The sequence below is a fragment of the Lepisosteus oculatus genome, unplaced genomic scaffold (genome assembly GCF_040954835.1).
Source record: "Lepisosteus oculatus isolate fLepOcu1 unplaced genomic scaffold, fLepOcu1.hap2 HAP2_SCAFFOLD_67, whole genome shotgun sequence".
In the NCBI taxonomy this organism is placed as follows: Eukaryota; Metazoa; Chordata; class Actinopteri; order Semionotiformes; family Lepisosteidae; genus Lepisosteus; species Lepisosteus oculatus.
In genome coordinates, this window is record NW_027168224.1 from 380054 (window position 1) to 398171 (window position 18118).

At 42.3% G+C, this 18118-nt stretch overlaps 3 non-coding genes across 3 annotated transcripts; all 3 read left to right on the forward strand.

Annotated features, from left to right (window-relative positions):
- The first annotated feature begins 3451 nt into the window (after positions 1-3451).
- On the forward strand, positions 3452-3593 carry LOC138233375 (U4 spliceosomal RNA). The gene has a single exon (XR_011187487.1). It is a non-coding gene; the product is annotated as a U4 spliceosomal RNA (small nuclear RNA).
- Positions 3594-7233: 3640 nt separating this feature from the next.
- trnas-aga (transfer RNA serine (anticodon AGA)) lies at positions 7234-7315 on the forward strand. The gene has a single exon. It is a non-coding gene; the product is annotated as a tRNA-Ser (tRNA).
- Positions 7316-8156: 841 nt separating this feature from the next.
- Positions 8157-8230, forward strand: trnai-aau (transfer RNA isoleucine (anticodon AAU)). The gene has a single exon. It is a non-coding gene; the product is annotated as a tRNA-Ile (tRNA).
- Positions 8231-18118: the final 9888 nt, after the last annotated feature.

Consider the following 18118-nt stretch of genomic DNA (forward strand, 5'->3'; position numbering starts at 1 on the left):
CCTGATAGGATTCTCGCTGTCATATTCTGAACATATTGAAGATTGCTCAGTGTGGATTTAATTTCCCCAGTGAACAGGATGTGCATTTATTAATTCTAGAAAAAAAAGCCTTTCTTGATTTCTCTAGTTCTTAGTTTCTCTAGTTCCCTTTAAAATAAACTATTATTCCACAATGCAGATTATTATATGGACAGTATTTACACATGATATTTGTGATTTAAAGAAATGAACACAAGCAGCTTTTCGAGATTTAAGTGTTGGCTGAGTTATTGCAGGATAAAAAACTAGAGATGTTGGTAAGAAGATAATTTTGGGATAGCTGAGGAATACACTGATAACAAGAACACTTCCTAATGGGGTTAGGCATACTTTTGATGAAGATGATGAAGTTAACAGACTGTATGTTTACATAGATACTGAAATGAGGATTGTATTTTAGATTTTGTGTAGTTGCTAGCATTGAACTGTGTGTTGGATGGACATGAATTGAAGGAATGGGCAAACATCGCTGATGCGGATCCACAGAGCCAGCATATTAAGATGTTTATAATTAGAGGCAATTTGTTTAAATAACTAGGTATGGATACTGATGTGCAAGAGAGTTGGAAAGGCTGTTTACTTAAGCCAGCACTATAAAATATTTTATTCTCAGTGAGATGCTGCCATTTCATAGTGGGTTTCTAACACTGTGTATAGTTCAATCCACACAGTGCCTTTACTTCCATCCATTTCTAATCTCTTTATCCAGTACAGAGGATTTGGAGCCTATCCCAGTAAGCAACAGACACAAGGCAGAATACACCCTGGACATAGCGCCAGTCCATCACAGGACAGACAGACACAAACACACACACACCAGGGCCAGTTTTCCCATAAACCAATTAACTTACCAGTATGTTTTGGAGTGCAAGAGGGAGTCATATCACACATATGGAGAAAAACCATGTAACCCAGAGAGAACATGCAAACCCCACACACACAGGATGGGACCTGGGACCCCAGTGCTCCAAGATAGCAATGCTAACCACTTTGCCACCATTATAAATGGATGGATATCTTAGTTATCTTTCTAGTTCACAGGTTTGCATGCAAAATTTAATTTTGAAAGCCACTGAGACATCAGGTACTACTGTTGTATTTATGAAAAAGAAACAAAACAAAAAGCATACTAACAACTGTGCCATCCTACTCTTTAGTTAATACAATTTATTATTTATAAATAGTTAACATTGTTAGCAAAATATTTTGAATTATATTTAACCCTATTTTTTCTTTAGTTTTGTATTTAACTTATTATATGATAGTCAGATTTAATGTATATTTGAACAATGAAAATATATTTTTACAAGATGCGGGGGAAAGTGCAACAAATTATTACAGTGCTAAATTTAATATTGATTGCTAATAGTTTATGCTAACACCTAACTTTCTTAATTAGATGTATTTAAAACAGTGAACTAAGTGTAACATACCATTCAGAAATACAATCGAGAATAGTTTTGTGGTGTTTGTATGGATGAAACGTTTCTAAAATGTATAACGTAACAAAATTAAAGACGATTAAAATCTGTAATCTTTCCACTTGTAATGTCATTAGACAGAACAAGACGTTTCTGCTTTGTCTAAGGATGGTATCAAAAAGTAGTCTAGGTGGTGAGAAAGCTGTGTTTAATGATAATTAAGTGACTTAAAAGTAAAAAGAGATGGTTCATATTGCTTGATTAATTTTAAAAACTAAGTTATAAATGCAGACGCGATCGCTGCCGTAAGCGCTCCAGGCAGTAGAACGTTCGTTCTGTACTGCTGCGCTCCGCGCCTCCTCCCTCTCTCGGTGCCGCGCCCCTCTCTGACGGAGGGCAGTGGGCGGTACGCTATTTTCAGAGCCTCTGATTGGGAAAAAAAGACCTGCTGATCAGTTTCACACACCAGGAAGAGAAAAGAATGGGATTTTTTCTCTTCGAAACGTGTGTTGTCTTTATGAAATTCGTGTATTTTAAACGTTTAATTAAGAAGTAAAAACCTTACAGCGTACACAAAGATTCTGAGCTGATCACGAGGAAGAAAAATCACCCATTTTTCGCGCATAAAAAGTGGTTTTTAACTCTCGAAACCTGTTTTTATATGTTTTAAAGTCGTGCAATGTCTAAGTTAAGCAGGAAAACATCATTATATCTCATTATTTATTTATTTTTTTTTTAAATTTAAAAATCGTTTGCCCAGCCTACTTTAAGTCTTCAACCTCTTTAAACACACAGTCCATGGACTTTTTAAGACTTTCGATTGCGACTGTATTAGATCAAATCACTTCCTTCAGCTCACCCATGCTCTGTGCCATCATGTTGAAGATGTTGGTCTGGAGCTCCTCCAGCGTCAGGTCGCCCCTTCCTCTCTTGGCTGCCGGGGTTTTCACAGGTGTGCTGGGCAGGGACTCCGGCTCTTCCTCTGGCAGCTGAGTCTCACTTGGGCTGCGAGCGCTCGCGTACGAGCGCATCTCCAGCACTCTTTCCACGTCCCCTCCAGCTGCTTCACTTTTCCCTTTAGTTGCCATCAATTTTCTTGTAGTGCTATACATATACGATTGAGGTTTCTTAGACTTCTCCTTCGAAGACCCAGCACTCTCTTTTCTTTTCCCAGTGTTACTCATATCGAAATTCTTAAACCTAAAAAAAATCGTTTTTTTTTCTTTCAATTATAACTGAAGTTTAAACAAGTAGTGTTAAGTCCTTATTTTTCTGTAGTCAAAAAAAGCAAAAATTAACATTTAGGTCATGAAAAACTCAAAAAAAATCCTCAACCACTAAACTTTACCTCCCACCTGAGCGCCATCTTGAACGCCCCTACCACCAGAGAATGCTCACGATTTCGGAAGCTGTCTCCGGGACGTGCTGATTCCACACATCCTGAATAAATCATGATATTGTTAGTTGCTGTAGCTAGACGTTCAAATGAGTTTCATGGCCAGATGGACTGTTTCCTCCAGCGGTATAGTATTGCAGTGAGACAGCACGATGCCTGCAAGACTATGTCACGCTAAACGCCACAGATTGTGTTTGTCCGTTCGTGTCAGTCATCCTGCAGCCACGGGAAGTGGGACACAAACATCCCGCAATGCTTTCAAGACGTTAGGATTTGTTTGTGCAACATCCGAGAAGAGTACTTGTGGCTTGAATGTGAACTGTACGTGCCCGCCCCCTTTCCTCTGTAGTGCATGAGTTCCTCCCGGCATGCCCTTCGTCATTGTTCTGTCATCTTGTATTTAAAGGGTTGTATTTCTGCTGCTGAAAAGAATCAACGGGTTTCTTTGTTCCCAACGGAGCCCTTGTCTGTCATGAAATTCTTCAAAACCTCAAGCTAGAAGAAGACGACAAATATGAAGCGTTACAGCAACGACATGCCATGAGACGATTGATAACGATTTCCATAGGATCCCCGCGGTTGCCTGGCAACCGTCAGCTTTGCGCAGTGGCAGTATCGTAGCCTGTGAGGGTTAGCCGAGGCGTGATTATTTCTAGTTGAAAACTTTTCCCAATACCCCGCTTCCGCCGGTTTGCAATACAATCGGCGAAAGCAATTTTTGACAGTCTCGTTAGAGACTGAGCAAGGTGTTTAAAGACAGATTTGGTCATGGTGACATCATGGTAGAAAGAAGCGAGCTTGTTCCCAGTGGGCATTGATTCGTCGAATATACGTATTGTAACGCAACGGGGGCTCAGGCGGGCGCCCTTGCCGCATCTGGTCGGCCCCTGCACCCTCCGGGGCTCGAACCCGGGACTTCCGCGTCTCTCTGCAGCGACCTAGCCCCGTGAGCCAAAGAGAGATCTCTCCACAGCCCAGTAGCTGTGGTCCTGCTATCACAGGGAAGGGCGGTGACGTCACCCGCTCTGGTACGCCGGCTCTTACACAGCGCCCTGTCGGCCGTAAGCGTTACACTCTCCCCCGCTTAAATCGCCGTCCCCGGCGAAGGGCTATCCCACCCCGCTTCTGACACCAATGTAACGCAACGGGGGCTCAGGCGGGCGCCCTTGCCGCATCTGGTCGGCCCCTGCACCCTCCGGGGCTCGAACCCGGGACTTCCGCGTCTCTCTGCAGCGACCTAGCCCCGTGAGCCAAAGAGAGATCTCTCCACAGCCCAGTAGCTGTGGTCCTGCTATCACAGGGAAGGGCGGTGACGTCACCCGCTCTGGTACGCCGGCTCTTACACAGCGCCCTGTCGGCCGTAAGCGTTACAGTATATTTACGGCGAACGTACGGCTATACGTATATATACGTCGCCTCAACGTCGAATTGCAACCGTAAAATTGACGACATTAACAAACGCATATATAACGTCGAAAACACATCTAACACAGTGCCTGAGGCTTTTTACTGTATGTATCGTGTGTGCCGCAACTAGGAGTATACGGCACTCTGCACAGTGTACGAAGTAAATTATTTTCGCAGCAATTAATTTACACGTGTATAATAAATATAGTAAATATAATAAATTAATTACTGCGAAAATAATTTACTTCGTACACTGTGCAGAGTGCCGTATACTCCTAGTTGCGGCACACACGATACATACAGTAAAAAGCCTCAGGCACTGTGTTAGATGTGTTTTCGACGTTATATATGCGTTTATTCATGTCGTCGATTTTACGGTTGCAATTCGACGTTGATTATACGAACCCAGCATATTTTCCGGTTATATACCACAATGCATTGCTAGTATTCGTTGGTCACCATTTTGGACACGTTTTTCAAACGTAGAAGTATATCCGCAAATATCTCAGATATCCTCTTTTGACGAGTAAGTATGAACAATAATAATACTATCTGAATACATACAGATCTTTCTTAATATTATTTTGATTAAAATAGTATGTGAATAAGCAAAAAAATGGCACATAAAATAGTGTGAATGGGGAAGATGACACAAAATCGTTTTGCCGTTTCTCTTATTCTTATTCTATGTTGTACTTTCAAACTTTGGGTACTCTTTAATTAGGACAGACTTTATTGCTCAACTGCTATGATGCAAGCCAAATTTTATACATTTATTTCAGCTTTGAGCTTAGTAAACCGTTCATTTTTTAGATTATACTAAAGAAGATATTAATCATCATTTATTTGGGAAGTAATATTATATAATTTTCTCCTAGCTGCGGTGCTGAAGTCCCACCCTACATCAACAGAAAAAGAAATAAAGGAGCACGCAATGTGTTACTTGAAGAATGCATATGCAAGGCAGGGGGCCAAGAGATCTGGACTCTGAAAATAATAGGTTTTTGGTTCTAACTGTTAGGACAATTAGACAGGGTTTGCAAACAGTGGACAAAAATCGTCTTAACTTCCATTGTAATATTTTTTTTTCTTGGAAATATAGAAGTTGTACATTTTAAAATGTATATTTGAATCAAAATGTGGTTTTGAGTTAGTGTGTTAATGTAATTAGTTTTGTGTTTGTCATTACTATACTGTATATTGCCATGTTACCAGAATTTGTAGCTGAAGTTTAAGACTAGTTGTGTTTTTATGATTATTGCCCATATGTTGATTGTTGATTGATTGTATACAATGTATAATTTGAAATACATATGTTTCAGGTGTGAATGTGTATTTTCAGAATACATTTCTAAACCTAATCATTGGCTTGTTTTACTTGTTTCTACACCTATAAAATCTATCTTTGATGTATAATAGACCTCTACCCATATACGTATAATAGACCTCTAATGTTATCCGTATAATAGACCTCTAACCATATACGTATAATAGACCTCTAAAGTTATACGTATAATAGACCTCTAACCATATACGTATAATAGACCTCTAAAGTTATCCGGAACTCCAACCATATATGTATAATAGTCCTCTAAATTTATCCGTATAATAGAACTCCAACCATTTATGTATAATGAACGTCTAAATATAGACGTATAATTGACGTTTAACTTTAGACGTATATTAGAATTTCATTCTAGACGAATTGTAGACCACATTTAGACGTCTAAGATATGCGTTTATTAGACGTATATTATACGTCTTTTGCCCACTGGGTTACGTCTCAACAGAAACGCTCTTTAGCTCTTTCAGCTTTATGCAGAGAACATCGTCTGTCGAGATCACTTTTGAGTCAGCGCGAAACGCCGTGTGCTGTCAGTTTGATTTCATATTGCTCGTGGCGGCGCCCGGCTTTTGTCTGTCAAACGTTAGGTTGCACTTCTTCATGCTGCATCGTCGGCATGAGTGGAGCTTTATAAACGTCTGTACTTACTGCGCCCCATAAGAAATCGTTTGTCCCCATTCAAAAGAGATTGTGCGATGTCCTGCAGCAAACCTTTGACAGTTTGAAAAGAGGAATTGATTCTGCTTCCTGTGCGTGCAGTAGTTACAAAGTTGAACGCCTTTACACGATCTGCTGCAGTTTTCAGTGGGCGGGCTTTGTCAAATGGCTTGGAAAAACGCACTGTGTTTCGGCTCGGGAAACATCATGAGCAGTGTCCTGCATGTTTTCTGTGTATAGCTGTCTTTTAACGCATACAGAATTCATTCGAAATCATTGATTTCTCCAATTAACAAGGGTCCCTTAAAGGATGAGTCAAAGTAACGTCTAATCGGATTAGTTTCCTTAGAGCTGGTTCAGAGTTTGCTCAAGAGTTTACCTTTCACAGATGCGCAAAGAAGAATATTGGGGGTGCATGCTTTAAGGCGCCTTACAGCTGTAGGGAGCGATTCGAGACGATTCGTGGCGTGTGCTCGTTCCCATATACCGTACGCCTCGGGGTGCAGTGCTAGGATGACGTACAATACCGCTTGGGCACGTAACGGCGTTATATGCAAGTTCGGGACGTGAGGGTTTTCGTTTGTTCGTTTTGTTTTGCTCTGCTTTGCTTTGTTTTGCTTTCCATCGCGTTGGTAAGAGCGTAAATAAAAAGGCGATTCCTGCGTCTACCACTAATGTAAGAGCTATTTCAAGTGCGGAGTGGTGCGGCTTTTCAAATGCTTGCGGGCATTTCTCTGTTGTTGATTCTTTTTTTGTGTGTAACAAAGTGGCATTTTCATGTCCGGACGGGGAGACTTTATCATTCCGACATGAAGCCACCCTTAAGTCCTCTGAGGCGTGTCTGTCTGCAAGGCTTGTATTTTGGAAATGTTTTTTTGAAACGGAGAACGACTTTGAAATAGGCTTCCGCCGGCGGCTCGCGATCCAGGTAAGATTGTAGCAAGAACGCAGCGGCGGTGGGGCTTGCTGTAGTCGTGGCCGAGTGGTTAAGGCGATGGACTAGAAATCCATTGGGGTCTCCCCGCGCAGGTTCGAATCCTGCCGACTACGTTGTCCGCCTCCAGTCGGTGTGTTCCGGCGCAAGCAAAGAAGCGCGCCTCCTTGCTGTTCCTGGTGGTTTTAAAACGCCCAATCGCTTAAACCCGCTGCCTTGGAAATAAGTTCTTCAGCGTCCGCGAATGACATTTTGCAGCTGGAAGCAGATGTCGACGCGTTTTGCACAGAGCACCAAAAAACCGTCTTTTTTGAAGGCTCAGGCACTGAGCATTGGTGGTTCAGTGGTAGACTTCATGCCTGCCACGTGGGAGGCTCGGGTTCGATTCCCGGTCAATGCAGTGGCTTTTGCAGCGAGCAGCTCCATCACTTGCATCCCCTTGCAACTCGCAACTGCAAACCCACTGAAGCTAAGTAGGTGCGAGCCAGGTCAGTACCCGAATGAGGGTGAGCTACAGGGAAAAACAAAGCTTCCAGCTGGAAGCGGTGTTAATGGTGTCGGCGGGGGGGCACTCACCCTGAGGTCTGTGCGGGTCCTAATGCCCCAGTATAGTGACGGAGATGCTGTGTTGTAAAAGGGCGCTGTCTTTTGGATGAGATGTAAAACCGAGGTCACAGCGCTCTGTGGTCATTCAAAATGACCACCAAAACCTTTGACAAAAGCTCTTGGTAATTGATGGTCTTCAATAATGCTTCTCCTTTAGGTACATTTTAAATCAGCTGAAAAATGCTGTGAAATGGGGGGGCACTTCAGGCCAGTGTAGGATTTGGGTTACAAGAACCATGAAACTGCACGAGAAAGCCCATACACTGAATTACACGGCTTTCTATTCAAAGGAGGGCAAAAGAAATTCCCTGAGATCGATTTTTTGCAGCACAGAGAGGATTGATGTCATGAGGCCGGTTAGCTCAGCTGGTTAGAGCGTGGTGCTAATAACGCCAAGGTCACGGGTTTGAGCCCCGTACAGGCCAGGTCCTTTTCTCCTCTCTTACCAAAGCTGTTAGGTTCCTTTCCGTGGTGAGATGGGTTGTCATGCAACGCAGCCACATAGTGCCGACAGACAAGAGTGTTGCGGGAGAAGAGAAAAGTGTTTGAAGATTTAAGAGTGTCTTAGGTGGAGCCAAAATCAAGTGTCACAAATGCAAGTGGTTGGATTTCCAATGTTTAATATGGTAAAAATAAGCAGAAGTTATCTGCCGGTCCGGCACAGTCTGCCATGCTTTTGTCATATACTGTAAAGTGGTGTCGAACTGGGTGTCGATCTGGAGCCTCACCATTTGCATATGTGAGGCTCCAGTTATACATCGAGTGTCACATTAAATGACAAAAATGAAGAGAGTTAAAGCAGCTGGAGAGGTTTTCTTACAACTTTTGAGTTGACACAGTTTTGGAAAATGTTTCCTTCACGCTGCACTGTTCAACATAGGCAGCCAAGAGTCTCCAAAACAAAACAGAATTGACAGATAGGAGAAAATTCCCACTCGTCCTGAAGTTGCCAAAATCCAGCAGGTGGATTTTGGGAACGGCATACAGACCCCTGACACAAGTGGTCTGTGCCAGGGGTCTGTATGCCGTTAACCATGCCGCCATACCAGTAGCACCACCACAGTCTTAAAGGAAACCGGTGTAACAACATGTCCGGGTAACTTGTTCCATTCACCCGCAGCTCTTTGTGTAAGGATGTGCCACATATGTGGCGTTTTTCACACAGCAGCTGTATCGACGAGCGGTGAAAAAAGTGTGGTGGAAACGTCGGACCCTAAGGTGGTGACTGCATCGGAGACGGCTGTTAAGACACTGACCAAAACCAAACGTGTCAAGCCTTCGGAGAGAAATAATAACACGCCTAAAGACTTGGTGTTTGGTGATGTGGGAGACTCAGTGCGGTATATTGCACAGTTAGTATCAAAGGTGGGCACTAATGAGGTGGATAAAAAGCGGGGTTTAGAGAATCTAAGAGCCGCTTTAGCAAGTGTACATTCAGTGTTTCCAAAACCGATCCAGGTTTACGCCGCTAGACTCTTAGACGTTTTTTCTAAAGAAGATGCTGATCTAACCTCTGGATTTCGTTACCTGATAATGCTATTTCATGGTGCACTGGCGAAGACCCACCGGGATAAATGACTAAACATGTGCATGGTGCAGTCCAGAGAATATTGGATGAACTTTCTCCAAACATCGGGGCGAATGATTTTGTACAGCTGCGTTTGACTGCGGGTGGTTTTAACAAACCCTTGTTCTCACGCAGGAGACAACCCGGAGAATTAAATGCTGCTGATTTTTTAAGCCACATCTCAGACCTCTTACAGAGCCACACAGAAATTCTCACCGATGACAGCCTCCGATTAGTGGTGACGATAGTTAGGAATATGCAGGGGGGTGCCCGTCGAAGATTTAAATCCGTTCTGGGTAATTGCTCAGAAAAAAGCGCACCTTATCGACTTACATTACACGGGCGGTAATCTGTGTTTCACCAGGAGTGTGTACGGTTTGTTGAATGAAGGTTGTACCAATGGGGAAATGTTACAGGGCGCTAAACGAATGCACAAAGAGTTGGGTTTTTCAGAGAATCAGAAAATGAGTTTGTCAGACATTACCGCTTTTGAAAAACATTTAAAGGTGGTCATTAAAATTTTGTACCACGACCAGGGTGATTGAAAATATTTTACAACGGGGCCCACACCACCTAATTCTAAAATACTTTTTGTTCTACTGCATGAAGAGCATTTTTATGGGGTTTTAAATATTAAAGCTTTTGTGGGGGCGGCATATTTTTGCACTAACTACCATGCGGCGTATAGCCACAAGAACGCACACGCCTGTGTTAAAGCTTGTAAAACCTGTTTAGATCCCCAGTGTTGCGAAATTGATGCAGAAATTCAGAATTGCCCGGCCTGTAAGGTCTTTTGTCGTAGCTCTCAATGTTTGGCGAGACACTTTCGGAATGCAGCGACGGGTGTTAGTAAGTGTGAGCGCAGGGTCTTTTGTGAGAAATGTGAGGTTTATAACCTCTCTAGTCACAAATGTAAAGAGAAACTGTGCTCGCATTGTAACAACGTGATCGACACCCCTGACACACATTTGTGCTACAGTACATACTGCCTTTGGACAACCCCAAAATTTCAAACAAGTACATTTTTTTTTACTTTGAATGCATGCAAGAAACGGGGACACACATACCAAATTACATCCATGCCCTTCATATTAACAATAAACGAAGCTGGGAATTTTATGGTGAAACTTGTCTAAAGGATTTTGTGTGTAAATTTATCGATAGACGTTTCAAAAACCATACATTCATATCGCACAATGGCAAGGGATATGACAATTACCTAGTAATCAGACAGTTGTAAGATGAAAAGATGGACGTTGAACTAATTAATCAGGGTGGTAAGATAATGTGTATGACCGTAAAAGCTCTGAACATCAGATTTATCGATTCTTTAAACTTTCTACCTATGAAATTAAGCAAACTGTCGGCCGCCATGGGGTTCCCCGGGGGTAAGGGTCATTTTCCACACTTGATGAACACTTCAGAAAACCAAAATTATGTCAGCCCGATGCCGCCGCCAGAACTTTACGGCGTTAACTACATGCTGCCGAGGGAGAAAGCCGAGTTTTTGGTTTGGTATGAAGAATGCAAGGGAAGTGTGTTTAACTTACAGAGAGAGTTGAAACGTTACTGCCAGTTGGATGTGGCAATTCTAAGAGAAGGCTGTGTCAGGTTTTGGGACGAGGTCATGAATATGACCAGACAGACACGCGTGACTGAGTCAGGGGCCGCCTGCGTTGTGTGCATCGACCCCTTTCAGTTTGTGACCATCGCTAGTGTCTGCATGGCCATGTTCAGACTTATGTTTTTACAGGAAGAGACGATAGCGTTGCTACCCCATGACAATTACCACCACCAGCAAAAACGATTTTCTACACCCAGCATTCAGTGGCTTATGTACATCGAACACACAGAGCCCGTTAAAATCCAACACGCGTTAACCACGGCCGGTGAGTTCAAGGTTGGTCAAAGCTGAAAGCTCAAAGCTGAAATAAATGTATAAAATTTGGCTTGCATCATAGCAGTTGAGCAATAAAGTCTGTCCTAATTAAAGAGTACCTAAAGTTTGAAAGTACAACATAGAATAAGAATAGAGAAATGGCAAAACGATTTTGTGCCATCTTCCCCATTCACACTATTTTTATGTGCCATTTTTTGCTTATTCACGTACTATTTTAATCAAAATAATATTAAGAAAGATCTGTGTGTATTCAGATAGTATTATTATTGTTCATACTTACTCGTCAAAAGAGGATTGCTGAGATATTTGCGGATATACTTCTACGTTTGAAAAACGTGTCCAAAATGGTGACCAACGAATACTAGCAATGCATTGTGGTATATAACCGGAAAATATGCTGGGTTCGATATTTTCTCAACGTATGCGTTTATTAATGTTGTCGATATTATGGTTGAAATTTAACATTGATAATACATCACGGCTATGTGCCCCCTGCTATGTGCTGATGTGCAATTTTAACGCATGCAGTTAGTAAGGATCGTACTGTTGTATGGTATTATATATAATGACATTATGGAATAGGATGGGGACAGGCCTGGCATCACGGGGGGAGGGAGGAGTGTTGCCCCTTCAGTTTTGGGCAAAAAGATTTACCTAACTTAATTTGCGCCCTAAAAAAATAGTTGTACTTGGTCAATGGTCAGACAACACTAAATGACACGAACAGTCACTCAGTCTGTTTGATGGGCAGGAGGGCTATCCGTCCAGGAACTGCACATATCAGTGTCGTTATTGAGTGTCAACATTACGATCCTGTTTGCTCAGGTGGACCGATTCCTTGCAGTAGTTTATCATTATACTTAAAATCTTTATATAACTAGGACTAGTTATAGCAGTCTGTGCTTTCTGTTGGTTTTACAACATTTTTTTCTTAACGATTCAGAACGTCCATGTAGCTGCAAAAATGAACGCTTATGGTACTTTTCGCTCCAGGCAATACAAACCGTGAGAGTGACGAAAAATGTGAAACTGAACTTCATCGCAAATACCAGATTGCTAGTCGTTATCTTCTATCATGAAGCACTAATCAATGGCATAGCTGCGAGATTTCATTTGGGTAGCTGCACCCTACAGCTCCGTTTCAACCGAAATATCACCCCCCCCCCTCAGAATTTCAGACGCCCCCCTACAGATTTTTCCCCGGGCACCGCGCACTGATGGGGGACAGGGTGTCCAGGAAATGGTATCAACTTTTCTCAAGAAAATAAAAATAGAAACTCTATAGGCACTCAAACATTTTACTGTTTTTTTTTCAGGCAGTAAATTACGTAAATTACTGCTTCGACGCGTAATGGCATTATAATCAAGTGCAGGAGCTGAGGGCTTTTGTTTTGTTTCGTTTTCCATGGCGTTCGTAAGCACGCAAATCAAAGGCAATTCCTGCGTCTAACACGAATGTAAATGCTTTTGAAAGTGCAGTGTGGTGCAGCTTGTAAAATCCTTGTCCACATTTGTGGTTTGTTGATGTTTTTCTGTCTGCCAAAGTTGCATTTTGACATCCAGACGGGGAGACTTTATCATTTGAACGTGAAGCCAGCCTTAAACCCTCTGAGGCGTGTCTGTCTGCCGGCACGTATTTTGTGAAAGGTTTTTTTTTTTAACTGAGAGCGACTTTGAAAAAGTTTCCGTAGCCACCTCGCACTCCGTGTTAGATTATAGGAGGAATGCGGCGGCGGCGAGCTCGCTGTAGTCCTGGCCGAGTGATTAAGGCGATGGATTCAAAATCAATTGGGGACTCCCCGCGCAGATTTGAATCCTGCCGACTACGGCGTCTGCCGCATGTCGCCTTGTGCCTGCGCGGCAAAGACGAAGTGCTGCTTCTCCTTTCCTGGTACTATAAGAACGCTAAATCGCTTGGCTCTGCTGTCGTGGAAATAAATTCTTCAGATAACCACACATTTTGCGTTCGCACCTCTGGTGCTCTACTTATGCCTTTGAAAACCTAATGAATAAAGCTGAAAGAACCGACACAATATGTAGGTGCTCGTAAAGCACGCAGTAAAGAACTGTTAACAGCAAAGGTTTCAGTGGGTTAACTGAGGAGAAGGCGTGATCGCTAATTGTTGACTTTGTATTTGGTGTTAGAAACACTCTTACTGTGCATGACGTGCAACAAATGTAGCCACAGAAATTGCATCACGCTTTCATGTATGCTATCGCAGACACCAACGTTGCCTAGATAGAAAACCGAAATAGCCGTGGGTTTGCTTGCTGGTCTGAAGGATCTCTCTTCGAATCTCTATCATTTGTCAATGGAAGTAAAAGGCGCTGCAATTTCATACGTTCAGAATGAAACCCGCAGCTGTTGTTCGACTTTATTTCTTGACTAATTACAACTGAGTGTCGCATGAGCAGTTACGTAAACTTGTCTGGTATATTTGAACAAAAATGCCGTTCTTCAATTAAAACTAACAGTACATTGTCAGGGACATTCAGTTCTATACAAACAAGAGACAGACAAGATAATATTTCTACCTTTCATGTGGACTACGTGTTGACTTACTGATCGGAATAATTGAAAAGTTCGGGTTCATAGCCGATGCAGTGCATGCTAATTAGAACAGCAAAGCTGAGCTCTCAGCACCGTACTGAGCCCAGGTGTTTTTCTAAAGCTGTCAGGTGCAGTTCATTTACATGAAGGAAATCTCTTATTGGGTACTATTACAATGCAGTAAGTAGCACAGACTACTTAGGGAGTAGCCCGATGCATTTAAAAACAACCCGAGCCAGGCAGGAGTCGAACCTACAATCTCCTGATCCCTAGTCAGACGCGTTATCCAGTGTGATACTGCAGGACTGTAACCCAGTGAGATCAGCACTGCAACTAGTAAAATATTACCCCCGGTCCATTCTTTTCCAAAAGTGAGAAACACCTGTTTTCTACATTTTGTCTGTTTTAAAACATTATCTTCCAAAGCATCATAAAATTGTCCCTTCTTCCAGACTCTACTTCTCTCTTGTAGTAGTACAGCAGACCTTTCCAGGTGAGCAGATCACAGAGTCCGAAATGAGCTTCCTCCATCAAGCAAAGTACCTGAACATGACGCTGTCTTCATAAAAGCGCCCCTGTAATAAAGAAATTAAATCCGAAATCAAGAGGGCAGCACAGTGGGCAAAAGACGTATAATATTCGTCTATTAAACGCATACCTTAGACGTCTAAATGTGGTCTGCAATTCGTCTAGAATCTCTGCACTGTGTACGAAGTAAATTATTTTCGCAGTAATTATTTACATTAACGAAGAGCATAACGCGTGTACTGTATACACTGCAAGTACAACCCCCCTCTCTGCAGGAGTGCTGGCTGTGACGAATTGAAACGGTTTCACGGGTATTTTCAAAGTAGGAGGCGAGATTTCCAGCGAAAGACACCCCCCCTCAAAAACCCAGTAAATACAGTACTTACTAGTTAAAGGCTAGGCTCCCGACTACGGCGAAAGGAACCCTTCTTTCATTAGAAGACAATGAACATATTTTAGCCCTGAATGAATTAATAGCAAACATGGTTTACATAAAAGACATTTTTCCAAGAAAGTTTAGCCTTTGTCACTAATGAAACCACTAAATAAAGACATAAATATAAAAATCTTAAGATTTTTAAAATACATGACTTTGCTAAAATTTATTTGAAAATAAAAACAATTACAACCGCCAGGGGAGAGAGAGAACAGGGGAGGGATGTTGGTTTTGCATAAGGGGCGGGGCTATGGAAATTAGGTCTGTTTGGGAATGTGTAGTTACATTTTCTGGCTGTTTGTGAATTATCGTTGTTGAGTATGGAGTGTTGAGGTATTGATTTTGTGTAATGCTTTATGTTGAAAATTGAGGTTGATTTTGTTTATGATAAACAGGATAAACTGGGATGGGAGGAAGGTTTGGTTTTGCATAAGGGGCGGGATTATGATAATTGGAGGACTTTGCGAGAGTAAAATGGTTTGATTATTTGATTTTGTATTGTGGTTGTTATCTATGTTTTTGGTTGGTATTATGTTTATATGGTTGTTTTTGTTGGTTGGTTGTTATTATGGTTATTAATAATACGATCTATAGTTGAAATCTGCGCCTAAATAAAAAGAAAAAGCAAGTGATTAGGTTTATGAGCAATCTAATTACTTATTCGTTTAAAAAGCTATATAAAATAAAGTTTATTATTAATTTGCTGGACAGAGCGGTGAACATTATTATGCATGAGACAAAGATAACGATCCTGATCAGTTTAGAAATCTGTGTACGCTGTAAGGTTTTTACTTCTTAAACTTTTAAAATACACGTTTAGAATTGAAAGAAATCCTCTTCCTGGTATAGCACACCAGCACGTCTTTTTTCTCCAATCAGAGGGGTGTCAGATGGTGTCAGCCAATCACCATTCTGCGTTGGGTAGCAACGGGTGACTGTTCTCAGGCGGAAGATGTAAACAGCTTAATGTTCGTGTTAAATAATTTTTTTTAATTAAAATTCATTCTATACAGCAATCGCATATTTGGGTACCGTTTCATAAAACTTTCATGCTTAAAATGTTTAGGGAGAAATGGAAGACTGGTGTGTATTTTTTCTTTAAACTACCAAGACCAGCCATACACAGTACAGTTTACATACATACAGTAATGTTTATGTTCCTAAATTAATATCGTTTATGACCTTCAGATGCGTTATGCTCCTCTTCTTTTTATGCTCAGCTACTAAAATTTCCCTTTAGTGGTAAAATCCATATAAATATTCAAAACTAAGCGGATTAAAATGTGGACAGCAAAGACATTAAATGATTAAATCTTTGCACTACCAACCAATGCACCACGAGTGCCCCTGTCGGTCATTTTGGCCAGCCAATCACTTGTCCTGCGGTACCCTCCGGTGCCCCGCGGTGGCTTGTGGGTAGGTTACTGTACCGCGGGTTTTTACCGCGCATTTTGAATGGCTGCATCTATTAAACGCATACCTTAGACGTCTAAATGTGGTCTGCAATTCGTCTAGAATCTCTGCACAGTGTACGAAGTAAATTATTTTCGCAGTAATTAATTTACACGTGTATAATAAATATAGTAAATATAATAAATTAATTACTGCGAAAATAATTTACTTCGTACACTGTGCAGAGTGCCGTATACTCCTAGTTGCGGCACACACGATACATACAGTAAAAAGCCTCAGGCACTGTGTTAGATGTGTTTTCGATGTTATATATGCGTTTATTCATGTCGTCGATTTTACGGTTGCAATTCGACGTTGATTATACGTTGAGGCGACGTATATATACGTATAGCCGTATTTTCGCCATAAATATACGTATATTCGACGAATCAATGCCCACTGGGAAGGCGCATTGAAGGGTGCACCCCCATCATTAATCGTTGCGCCTCTGTGAAAGGAAAGCTCTTGAGCAGTCGTTGAAACAGCTCGGATGAAACACTTGATTGCTTCCATGTGCATCTGGAGCCCATTTCTTATTTTCACTTCACGCCGCCCAAAGCATTTCTAAAACAGGAGATTCGCGTTTGGGAATGCGCCCTGCCCTACAAATAAAACAGGTCTACGGGTCTGAAAGCTGCTCCACGGAAAACAGTTCTGTTGCGCTTTTGATCAAAGGGAGATTCGCTGTTCTTACTTTTTGATGACATAACACCCAAAGGGGCTTCTTTGGAGCTGTATTCCAACCAGCATCCTAAAGTTTCTTGGCGGTATCCTTTACAGTCCTCTGTTCGGTCGACAAGGGACAGAAGGGGGCAGTTTTCCTCACACATACAGTGCAATGTACTGTAGTGTTCCCGTTCATTGAATTCGCAGTTCTGCATCAGACCTCTAACTCGTTTCCTTAGCTTGGATTTAAGCCACGAAGCAGGCTTCTACTGTATAAACGTCTAGAGGAATCACAAACTATTTGAGAGGCCATCATCCCAGGGGGAACTGACAAAGTCTATCCCTAAACACCTAGCGCAGTCTCTCAAGAGACTGTCAAAAATCGCTTTCTCCGTTTGCATTGCAAGTAAGTGAAAACGCGGTCTCAACCCAGAGCCACTTGGCAGCAGCGGCACGTAAATACTGTTACTGTCACTGCTCGATACCGATGTTAGCCTACTATACCATGTTCAGCCACCGCTAGAAACTGCATGGCTCTAGTTCTGGAGCAAACGACAGGAGGGCCAACGTCGAACGGGCACACATGTCAGACATGGAAACCGACGAGAGTGGGATTCGAACCCATACATGCAGAGCACAATGGATTAACAAGCCATCGCCTTAACCACTCAGCCACCTCGTCAACAGAACTGGACTGTCCCAACTGAGTTGGCGCGCTCCAGATGATCTTTTTCTTTTTTTTCCCTCGTACTCGAGGGTCATTTTCCTGTTCCACATGCGATTTCAACATTTTCCTTGGGAGATGTCAAGCCAGCAAGCCACTGCTGTGGTTCAGTGGCCAGTGTGGAGTTCAGTGGCCCTGTTGTACACAGAAAGCACATTGAGCTCCTTGGACATGAAAAGTTCCAGATAAAAGCCATTTGTCATCCTTTCTCTTGGTGTCGATGTTGCTATTGTATGTAAAGGTGGCAACTTGCTCAGCGAGCAGGCGGAGCACACACCGAATGCAGATGTGTCTGAGTGGTGTGTCCAAGTGGCTGCAAAAGGACAGCACTCCCGGGGCGCCGTGGCTTAGTTGGTTAAAGCGCCTGTCTAGTGAACAGGAGACCCTGGGTCTGAATCCCAGCGGACAACCGCTAGACTTAATTAAACACAAGTATTCATTTCCTGTCTTTAACATGACTTGTTTTTCTTAAAATGGATGCAACTTGCA